The sequence below is a fragment of the Mobula birostris genome, chromosome 13, assembly GCF_030028105.1.
Source record: "Mobula birostris isolate sMobBir1 chromosome 13, sMobBir1.hap1, whole genome shotgun sequence".
NCBI lineage: Eukaryota > Metazoa > Chordata > Chondrichthyes > Myliobatiformes > Myliobatidae > Mobula > Mobula birostris.
Genome location: NC_092382.1, coordinates 80,706,228 through 80,717,678, shown reverse-complemented (window position 1 = coordinate 80,717,678; position 11,451 = coordinate 80,706,228).

Sequence of the window (11,451 nt, the reverse complement as noted above, 5' to 3'; positions counted from 1 at the left end):
TCGATCCTTTTGGCACTCCACTAGTTACAGGCCTCCAGTCAGGGAGGCAATCATTCTCTCGCTTCTCCCTTCAAACTAATGCTTAATACAATTTGCTCCCTCTCATTGAATGCCAAGCAACTGAACTTCCTTGACCAGCATCCCATTCAGGACCTTGTCAAGTATTTTCCTAAAGTCTCTACACACAACATCCATTTCCTTGTCTTCATCAACGTTCCTAGTAAATTCCTTTGAAACTCTATCATATTCATTAGACACAAGCTGCAGGGCACAAAAATGTGCTGACTGTCCCTAATCAGTCCTTGTCCATACAAATACACAAAGACCCGATCCCTTAGTATACCGTCCAATATCATTCCCTCGACTGATGTCAAGATCACATCAGCAGAGACCCTTTCTTAAACAGCGGAACAACATTTCATCTTACCCGTCGACACGATGGGGCAAGTGACCCAATTCTGATCTTTTATCTTCTGGTCGTGTAGATTCACTCAGAGGGGGAAATTAGATCACCCATGATGAAATGGCGGAGCCGATTCGCGGGGCCAATTTCCCCAATTCTGTTCCTACATCTTCTGGTCTTACTCGCTATCGTCCAATTTTCCGGTGCCTCGCCCGTCGCTAAGGATGATTTAAGTATCTCTGCTGGAGCCCGAGCAATGCCTGCACTTGCCATCTAGGTGTTCCGAAGGAACACGTCGGCAGACCCTGGGAGTCTCTCCACCGAGTTTACCTCAAGGCAGTAAAATGTTCGCCTCTGTAAAAAATTATATGGTCCATGATCTGCTTTGCCCCACTTCTATATATTCTGTCTAGCTTCTGCGTCCGTCTTCCTAATAAATACAGATGCAGAACAAATCCTGCAAGATCTCTCCCATCTCTATTGGCTACACGCATTGATTACTATTCTGTTCTTCCAGAGGATCAATTTTGTCCCTTGCAATTGTTTTGCTCTTTGCATTTCTGTAGAATCCCCTTCGGAATCTAGTTCACATTGTCTCCTTGGCCAACCTCATGTCTTCTTTAACCTTCCTGATTTTTCTTCAGTATTCTCTTGCATCTACTTTACCCCAGAAGTAGCTCAGTTGCCCCTACCTGCCTGCACCTGCTAAGCAACTCCATATTTTTCTTGACTAGGGCCTCAATATCTCCTGAAAACCAAAACTCTGTAAACCTGTTATATTTACTTTTATTCTGAAACGCACATACAAGCTTGGTACACTCAACATTTCACTTTTGTAGGTTTCCCATTCACCCAGTGAACCTTTGCCTGATGACAGCCTGTCTCAATACACAATTCTCAAATCCTTTCACTTACCAACAAAATTGTCCTTTCTCCCGTTTAGAATCTCAATCCTCAGGTCTGACCGTTCCTTATCTATATTTACTTCGAAACTAATGGCATTGTGATCGCTGGATGTAAAGAATTCGCCAGCACAATCATCTGTCGCCAGCCGTGTCTCAGTATCTAATCGGGAATCAAATCTCGCACACTCTCCCGTTGGGACTTCCATGTACTAATTAAGGAAACTTTTCTGATCACATTTAACGAATTCTCTCAATCTAGGCCTTTTGAGTATGGGAGACCCAGTCAATGTGTGCAAAGTTAAAATCACCTACTTTCGCAAGCTTCTGTTTCTTTAAACAATCTGGGATCTCTCTACAAATTTGTTCCACGAAATTCCTTAAACTGTTCGGTGGTCTGTAATATAGCGCCCGTAACGTGGTCCTACATTTTCTCTTACTCATTTTCCCCCATAGCGCCTCACTAGAGGAATTCTCCAGTCTGTCCTGACGGGCACTACCATGACATTTTCCCTGACTGGTAACGCCACCGCTCCTTCTTTAATCCGTTCAGCTCTGTGGCGTATAAAACTACGGGACCCCGGAATGTAGATCTGTCAGTCCTGTCCCTGTCGTAGCCAACTCTCACTAATGGCTGCAATATTACAAAACCATGTTTCGATCCAAGTTCTGAGCTCATATGCCTTTCCTTCAATAATTCTTGCATTGAAATATACTCAGCTCAGAACATTAGTCGCAACATGCTTTGCCTTTTGATTCCTGACTTTGCCTGAGGGCTTAACATCTGTTTGAGAAACCTTGATAAGTACGGGAATAGGAGGGGTATGGAGAGCAGGTCAATGAGAATCGGCAAATTAATAATTTGGCACCGAGACGGGGAGCAGTGCACAATAAATTCCCGGTGTGGAATACAGAGACTGAGAATCGTGTACGGTAAAACACCCCGTTGTCGTATACGGAGACGGCAACCAAACTCGGTAGAACTCCCAGTATGGAACTGTAGGTTTGTTCGGTGACTTGTGAACATACATGTTTAAGACCCTGCCAGTGGTGACTGAATAAATAATTACTCTAACAATTCTAACCAGACGCATCTCCATCTCTTCGCCTTTCTGCCTCAGACCTGTCTACTTGTTCTTCTCCCTCAGCAGTCCCTCCTCACAGTACCCCTTCCTCATCAGGCACTCTACTCCAACCCTCCCTTCTTACTCCCTCTCTCCCTCATTGTCTCTCCACTCCATCGCTCCTCCCTTATCATCTCCCCCTCAGTCATTCCTGCTTCCTCACTGCCTCTCTCCCTCACCTTTCCCTGTTCTCTATTCCTCAGTAACACCCCTAACTCGCCCAGTCTCTCCCTCTCTTTCACCCCTCCTTCCTCGCCTCCCATCGTCCTCAATTTCCTTTCGCACCGGCCGCACATGTTCACCGTTCCCTCCGGATTCGTTCATTCCCTTGCCTCAAATGCGTCTCCCTCAGCTCTCTCTCCTCACCTACTTGTTCAATTGCACTTTCTTCCTCGCTGCGCCTCTCTCTTATTCAGCCACCCACTCACCTGGCCCCCAAAACACACACCTCCTTCCTCTCCCTCGCCATCTCCCGAACTGTTTCCCTCTCCGTCTCTCTTCTATCCTTTACACTCTCCATACCTCACAGTCCCTCCCAGCTCACCCTCCCCTTTCTCCCTACTCCTCTCTCCTGTCCCCCTCTTCACCTCTCTCACCCTCTGTCCTGTCTCTTCTTATCTTTCCCACCCTCTCTTCTCTTCTCCCCTTCTACCCCGTCTAATCAACTTACCCTCCCATTCTCTCTCACATCCCACTCCCCCTGTCCCCGCCCCTATCACCCGCCATCTCACTCTCAATCTGTTACCCTGTCTTCCCCTCCCTATCTCTTTCTCTCCCTTCCCCTCAATCTTGCCCCTCTCTGCTCTTTATTACTGTCCACTCTCACACTCGCACCTCCTCTCTCTAACCTCCTCCATCTCCCACTTTTCCTCTCTATCTCTTTCCTTATGTCCTACCCTATCCCACTCGCTCTCCCACACTCTCTCCCTGCTGGCTTCCGTATCCCACACTGTCTTCCCCTCTCTCACACCCTCTTAATCCACCTCTCACCCCACGCACTCTTCCTCTTCGTTCTCGCTCTCTCTCTCTCTCTCTCTCTCTCTCTCTCTCTTTACCTCCCTCTCTCTCTACTCACGTTCCACACTCTGCACCTCATCCCATACATATATTAACAACATTTAAATGCAAAGTGACATTTGTAACTGGGATCGTTGTAGGTTCCAGATCCTCGGTAATGGTCTTTACATTACGGAATGACGCAGCTGGGAATGGCGTTGAATCATATATTAAAATGAATTGTGAAAAATATTTTTACAAACAACTGCCGAAGGTTGTAATCTGAGTTAGCCGTGAAAAAGAAGGTTCGGATAGATATAAATGATTTCGCTGTTCCCTACCGCAGAAAGGGTTAAATACAATATTAAGGTGACTTTGTTCACACCCGAATAAGAGTGTTTTGCCGAACTAGTTCGATTTGATTTCAACCTAAAGGCGGCTCCCTGTTCTCAGGAATGTGCCCGGACAGGCAGCTGCTTACACACAGAGCCTGGACTGCGAGTTTCACAGAACAACAACCCGTATCATCGAAATCAATCAATGATTTGGCCTCTTCTCCTTCCATTCCAGTTCTGCTGAAGGGTCTTGGATCGAAACATCGACTGGTTATACCCATCCATAGATGCTGCCTGGCCTGCAACGTTTCTCCAGCAGTGTGTGTGTTGCCCTGGTTACGAGAGATCAGTGCGAGTGTGCGAGAGGGCGCGTGTGGGTGCAGGGGCGGGAAAGAAATGACTTCAGAACACCCATCCTTTCAGAATATTCCTGGGGGAATTAAGATGAGAAAGATTAATTTTCTGATATGTGTTTTGTATCTTTATTTGCAACCAACCAGTTGCCTGTGTTTTCGATCAGTGATTAATATGTTACCGTATGATGAACGTCTGGCAGATCTTGGGCTGTATTCTCTGGAGTTCAGGAGAATGAGGGGGGATCTCATAGAAACATTCCGAACGTTAAAAGGCATGAACAGATTAGATATGGCTAAGTCATTTCCTATGGTAGGGGATTCTAGGACAAGAGGGCACGGCTTCAGGATCGTAAGCCATCCTTTTAGAACAGAGATGCGAAGATATTATTTTAGTCAGAGGGTGATAAATCTGTGGAATTTGTTGCCAAGAGAGGCTGTGGAGGCCAAGTCATTGGCCGCGTTTAGATTATAAGGACACTGAGTCCTCGTTTATTGTCATTTAGTAATGCATGCATCAAGAAATGATGCAATGTTCCTCTAGTACGATATAACAGAAATGCATGCATTAGTAAATGACAATAAAAGGGGACTGCGTGCCCTCATAATCTAAACACAAGACAGACCAAGATTAAAACTTACAAAATCCACGTACTTATAACATATATTTACAACACTGCAAAGCAATACCGTAATTTGATAAAGAGCAGACTATGGGCCTGGTTAAAAAAAAAAATGTCTCAAAGTCCCGATAGTCCCATCAGCTCACGCAGACGGTAGAAGGAAAAAAAAATCTCTCCCTGTCATGAACTTCCAGCGCCGCAAACTTACCGATGCAGCACCCTGGAAACATCCTCTGCTGAACGCTTCGACCCCGACCCCGGTCGCCAAGCAACAGGCAAAGCCGAGGATTCGGGGCCTTCCCCTCCGGAGATTCTGGATCGCAGAGCAGCAGCGGCAGCGAAACAGGCATTTCAGAAGTTTCTCCAGATGTTTCTCCGTGCTTCTCACGTCCGTCTCCATCAAATCAGGGTATCTTACTTGACAGATAACAGGTATTCATTCCGGAGTGGCTGCTGCGTGCTGCGTCGCGCTGCCATTTTCTCTTCTGAGGCAGCGATTGATAGGTTCTTGATTAGCCAGGGCATCAAAGCGTATGGGGAGAAGGCAGGGGAGTGCGGATGACTGGAAGAATTGGGTCAGCACATGATTGAATAGCGGAGCGGACTCGATGGGCCGAATGGCCTCCTTCCGCTCCTATATTTTATGGTCTTAAGTCATCACCTCTCTTCTAAATCTCGTCTGACGGGGGATGTGTTTGATTTCCTCTTGTTTCCTGTTTGCACGGTTGAGTTTTTCTAGAAATTATGCCAAGGTTAATATCGGTTCTAAAACGATGAGTAACGGTTAAATCTAGATGATAACCCGAAAGACCAATCAACTTAAGAGTTACTCTGCCTGCAGTGTTAGGGCAGATGACGGAACAATGATTCCTGAGAGAAACAAGTTACCACTTCTTTCTAAAAGTACAAGCGAGCATGCGAGTCAGTTACTTGTAGCTCGTTATGGTTAGTTCTCAGGACAGTATATCAGGCTTTCCCAAGCGCAGACATGTGATGACTCTTAGAACAAGGAAGCACAGGCATAGTTATTTTCCCATCCCGTCTACAAAGCACATTTCAGTCTCGCAGTGTACATTAGCCGCAGATAAGTGACTTTGACTTCACATACCAGAAGAAGGCCATTAACCCCTTAACGTTCGTCACAAAGTCTGACTATTCTTCTGCCACCGGGTGGAACGCCCTCTTGACGAATCTTGTATTCCTATTGGTTGGTAACCAAGATTGACATTATCTGATACCAATGGAAGCAAAATATCGCGTTAGTCATTTGACGAGAAGTGGCACGTTGCCTGGGAGATGACAGGAGCACCGGTTGTCAGCGCGAGACGCGGACAGAGATGCTGACGGAGCTCCGTGAGAGGGACCGTGTGGCGCAGTGGCCGGGGCCTGCGATGGCGCAAGCGGGAGATGGAGGGTCTGCAGGATGAGTGAAAGGGAACGGAAAACGCGTCTTCTCTTCCAGACGGTGCTGCCCTGCAACCGTTCGATTCCGCAGCCCCTGCTGAGGTCCCGAATTCACACTGAAAATGGAATATAAATACATAATTAGTGCAATATTAATTTTATATTCTCCCAACTAAAAATTTATTTATATGTGCCCTAACAAGCACACATTCCATTGCTTTACTCCAAATCAGTTGTCACCGATTCTCTTGTGAGCAGAGCAATGTGCATTTTAGGCCAGCCAGCCCCTCAAAACGGCTACTTCAGGCAGTAATCTGATTTCAATCCGAGGGCCAATACGAACAATTCAAGTGCGAGCGGAGCGGCCATTCTTATTAATTCTGTCACTGATAGGAACGGCTTTTTTCTCATCAGGTTTAGGCGTGATCAGGTTTGGGTGATGTACATTGTCTTGTAAGTTACTGGCTGTCTGTTCTCACTTGTTCATTCCTCATTTGTTATGGCAGAGCAGATTAATGTGAATGGCTCGGCATTTGTTTTAAAAATATGTTTCACGATTCATTTAAATAAATGAGTCAACTTTATTCCCAACTTCGGCTTTCCTTAATATAGGAACATAGAATCAGAGAAAACCTATAGCACAATACAGGCCCTTCGGCCAACAAAGCTCTGCCGAACATGTCCCTACCTTAGGACTACCTAGGCTTTACCCATACCCCTCCATTTTTCTAAGTTCTATGCAGCCATCCAGGAGTCTCTTAACCGACCCTATCGTTTCCGCCACCACCACCACCACCGCTGGCAGCCCATTCCACGCATTCACCACTCGTTGCGTAAGAAAAAAACTTACCCCGACATCTCCTCTGTACCTACTTCCAAGCACCTTAAAACTCCGCCCTCTTGTGCTAGCCATTTCAGCCCTGGGGAAAAGCCTTTGACTATCCACATGATCACTGCATCGTGTACACCTCTAATAGGTCACCTCTCATCCTCTGTCGCTCCAACGAGAAAAGGCCGAGTTCACTCAACCTATTCTCATAATGCATGCTCCCCAATCCAGACAACATCCTTGTAAATCTCCCCCGCACCCTTTCTATGGTTTCCACGTCCTTCCTGTAGTGAGGCGACCAGAACTGAGCACAGTACTCCAAGTGGGGTCTGACCAGGGTCCTATATAGCTGCAACATTACCTCTCGGCTCTTCAACTCAATTCCACGATTGATGAAGGCCAATGCACCGTATGCCTTCTTAACCACAGCGTCAACCTGCGTAGCAGCTTTGAATGTCCTATGGACTCGGACCCCAAGATCCGTCTGATCCTCATATATAAAAACCATTACCGACTATCTGAACCTACAAAGATCGCAGTTACAAATGCCACTTGGCATTTAAATATTGTTGACATATGTATGGGATGAAGTGGAGAGCGCGGGGAGGGATGGGGGGAGAGATAGATAGAGAGGAAGAGAGAGAGAGAGAGAGAGAGAGGGAGAGCGAAGAAGGAGAACGTGTGGCGCGAGCGGTGCATTTTGAGGGTGAGGGAGAAGTGAAGACAGCGTGGGATACGGCAGCCAGCTGGGAGAGTGTTTGGGAGAGCGAGGGGGAGAGGGTGGGATATAGGGAGAGAGATAGAGAGAGGGAGAGTTTGAGATAGAGGAGATAACAGAGAGGCAGAGGTGAGGGAGTGAGAGAGAACAGTAAGAGGGAGGAGAGAGGGGGAGGCAGAGGATGACTGAGATTGAGAATGAGATGGCAGGTGATAGGGGTAGGGGCAAGGACTGTGGGATGGGAGAGAGAACGGAAGAGTAAAAGAAATAGAGGCGATAGAAAGGGAGAAGGGGAGACGGAGTGTGAGAGAAATGAATACATTGGCATGAAAGCGTGAGGCGATGGACAAGAGAAAGGGGTACGATTTGTTGATAGAGTTGTAGAGAGAGGGGTGAAAGAGAAGGAGGGAGCGAGGAAAGGGGTGAAAGAGAGCGGGAGACTGGTCGAGGTAGGGGTGTAACTGAGAGGGATAGAGAAGAGGGAAGGGTGAGGGACAGGCGGTGAAGAAGCAAGGATGATTGAGAGGGCCGATGCAAAGGAAGAGGTGAGGAGACAGGGAGCAAGAAGGGAAGGCTGGAGTAGAGGGCCAGATGATGAAGAGAGACTGTGAGGAGAGAGTGGTGAGGGAGACGGGGTAAGTAGCCAGGGGGGTGGCAGAAATGCGAGGAGATGTTGTGTCATATTATAATTGTTAGACTAACTATTTATTCAGTCCCCAGTTGCAGGATCGTTAATCATGTATGTTCACGAATCACCGAACAAATCCACCGTGGGATTACGGTTGCACGCCGGGAGTTTTACCAGGTACGGTTCTGGTCCCATATCCGACAGCGGGGAGTTTTACTGCATGCTATCTTCAGTCTCTGTATTCCACACCAGGAGCTTTATTGTTCACTGCTTCCCGTCTCGGAACCAAATTATTAATTTGCCGATTCCCACTGACCTGTTCTTCATACCTGTCCCATCCATGTACTTATCCAAGTTTCTCAAACAGATGTTAAGCCCTCAGACAAAGTCACTAATCAAAAGGTAATGCATGTTGCGACTAATTTTCTAAGCTGCGTATAGTTTAATGCAAGAATTATTGAGGAGAAGGCAGATGAAATCAGGACATGAATCAACACGATTTACAATATTCTATTCATTAGTGAGAATTAGCTATGAGAGGGGCAGAGTGACAGATATGTATTCCGGGATTGTGTTGTTTTAGACGTCACAGAGCGGGGCGGATTACAGGAAGAGCGGTGGTGTTACCAGTCAGGGAAAATGACAGGGCAGTGCTCCGTCAGGGCAGACTGCAGAATTCCTCCAGTGAGGCGCTTTGGGAGAAACTGAGTAAAGAGAAAGATAGCAACAACACATATCAAAGTTGCTGGTGAACGCAGCAGGCCAGGCAGCATCTGTAGGAAGAGGTGCAATCGACGTTTCAGGCCAAGACCCTTCGTCAGGACTAACTGAAGGAAGAACTAGTAAGAGATTTGAAAGTGGGAGGGGGAGGGGGAGATCCAAAATGATAGAAGAAGACAGGAGGGGGAGGGCTGGAGTCAAGAGCTGGACAGGTGATTGGCAAAGGGGATATGAGAGGATCATGGGACAGGAGGTCCGAGGAGAAAGACAAGGAGGGGAGGAACCCAGAGGATAGGCAAGGGGTATAGTCAGAGGAACAGAGGGAGAAAAAGGAGAGTGAGAGAAAGAATGTGTGTATAAAAATAAATAACGAGAGAGTTTGCGAGATATGATTCCCTATTAAATACTGCGACAGGATTTGTGAAAGAAGATTTTGTAGGCGAAATCTTAACATTTAGCGATCACAATGCCATTATTTTAAAAGTAAATATAGATAAGGAACCGTCTGGTCTGCGGGTTGAGATTATAAATTGAAGAAAGGCAAATTTTGATGGTATCTAAAAAGATTTTGAGAATTGTACCAAGGAACTCACTGTTATCAGCCAATGGTGTACTTGGTGAACGGAAGGCCTTCAAAAGTGACATTTTGAGAGTACCAAGCTTGTATGTCTCTGTCAGAACAGAAGGTAAATATAACAGGTTTAAAGAACTTTGGTTTTCAAGAGATATTGAGGCAGATATTGAAGAAATGAATGGAGTTTCTTAGCAGGTATCGGCAGGTAGGGACAACTGAGGTACTTCTAGGGTATGGGAGATGCAAGAGAACACTTAAGACAAGATCAGCAAGGATAAAGAAAACATGAGGTTGCCCAAGGAGACAATGTGAATTCTACAGAAGGGAATTCTACAGAAATGCAAAAAGCAAAAGAATTGCAAAGAACAAAATCGGTCCTCTGGAAGACCAGAATAGAAATCAATGCGTGAAGCCAACAACTATGGTGTGTGTGTGGGGAGGGGGGGGGATGAGGGGGTGTTATCGGTTTTATTCCGGACACCGAGGAAGAATCTACAGAGAATATATAGAAGTGAGGCGAAGCAGCTGATGGACCATATACTTATTACAGAGACGGACATGCTGATGCAGCGAGGCAAATTCGGTGGATATACATCCAGGTCCTTCGGAACTTGTGGATGGCAAGTGCATAAACTGCTTGGGCTCCAGCAGATATAGTTAAATCATCCTTAGAGACATGTGAGACAAGGGAACATTGGAGAATAGCGAATAAGACGATGAGATATAGGGGCATATTTGGGGAATTTGGCCATCGAGTCGACACCGCTATTTCACCCTGGCTGATCTAATTACTGCGTCTGCCTCAATCTACACGACCAGAGGATAAATGATCAGAATTATGTCACTTGCCCCATAGTGTCGATTGGTAATATGTAATGTTGTTCTGCTGTCTAAGTAAGGTTCTGTCCTGTTGTGAGCTTGACATCAGTCGTGGAAACTGGACGGTATTCTAACGGGTCGTGTCTATTAGTATTTGGATGGACAAGGGCTGATTAGGGATAGTCAGCGCAGTTTGGTGCCCTGTAGGTCGTGTCTAATGAATATGATAGCGTTCGAAGGGGAATTTACTAGGAACGTTGATGAAGGCAAGGAAATTGATGTTGTGTGCATGGACTTTAGCAAGATATTTGACAAGGTCCGGCATGGCATGCTGGTCAATAAAGTTCAGTGGCTTGGCATTCAATGAGAGATAGTAAATTGTACTAAATATTGGCTTTGCGTGAGAAGTGAGAGAGTGATTGCCTCTCTGACTGGAGGCCTACAACTACTGGAGTGCCAAAGGGATCGGTGCCGGTTCCGCTGTTGTTTGACGTCTATATCATTGATCGAGATGATAATGTAGCTAACTGGATCTGCACATTTGCGGATGACTCCAATATTGTGGGTGCAGTGGACAACCAGGAAGACTATTGGATTACAGGAGGATCTGGACCAGTTGTACAACGGGTAGGTGGATTTTAATGCAGACAAGTGCGAGGTGCTGCACTTCAGTAGGACCAACCAGGGTACGAGTTACACAGTGAAAGGTACACTGGGGTGTTCGGTGGAACAAAAGGATCTGGCAGTACAGGTCCATAATTTATTTAAGTGGCAGCAGAGGTGTAGGGGTCGAAATGAAAGCACGCTGGCTTTCATAAATCAGAGTACTGATTACAGGAGTCAGGATGTAATGTTGAAATTGTACAAGACGCCATTGAGGCCTAACTGGGAGTATTGTGTGCAGGTTTGGTCAACTACTAAAAAAAAAGCTATAAATGAGGTTGAAGCAGTCCAGGAGAAATTTACAAGGACCTTGTCGGATCTGGAGGACCTGAGTTTTAAGCAAAGATTGGATAGGTTCGC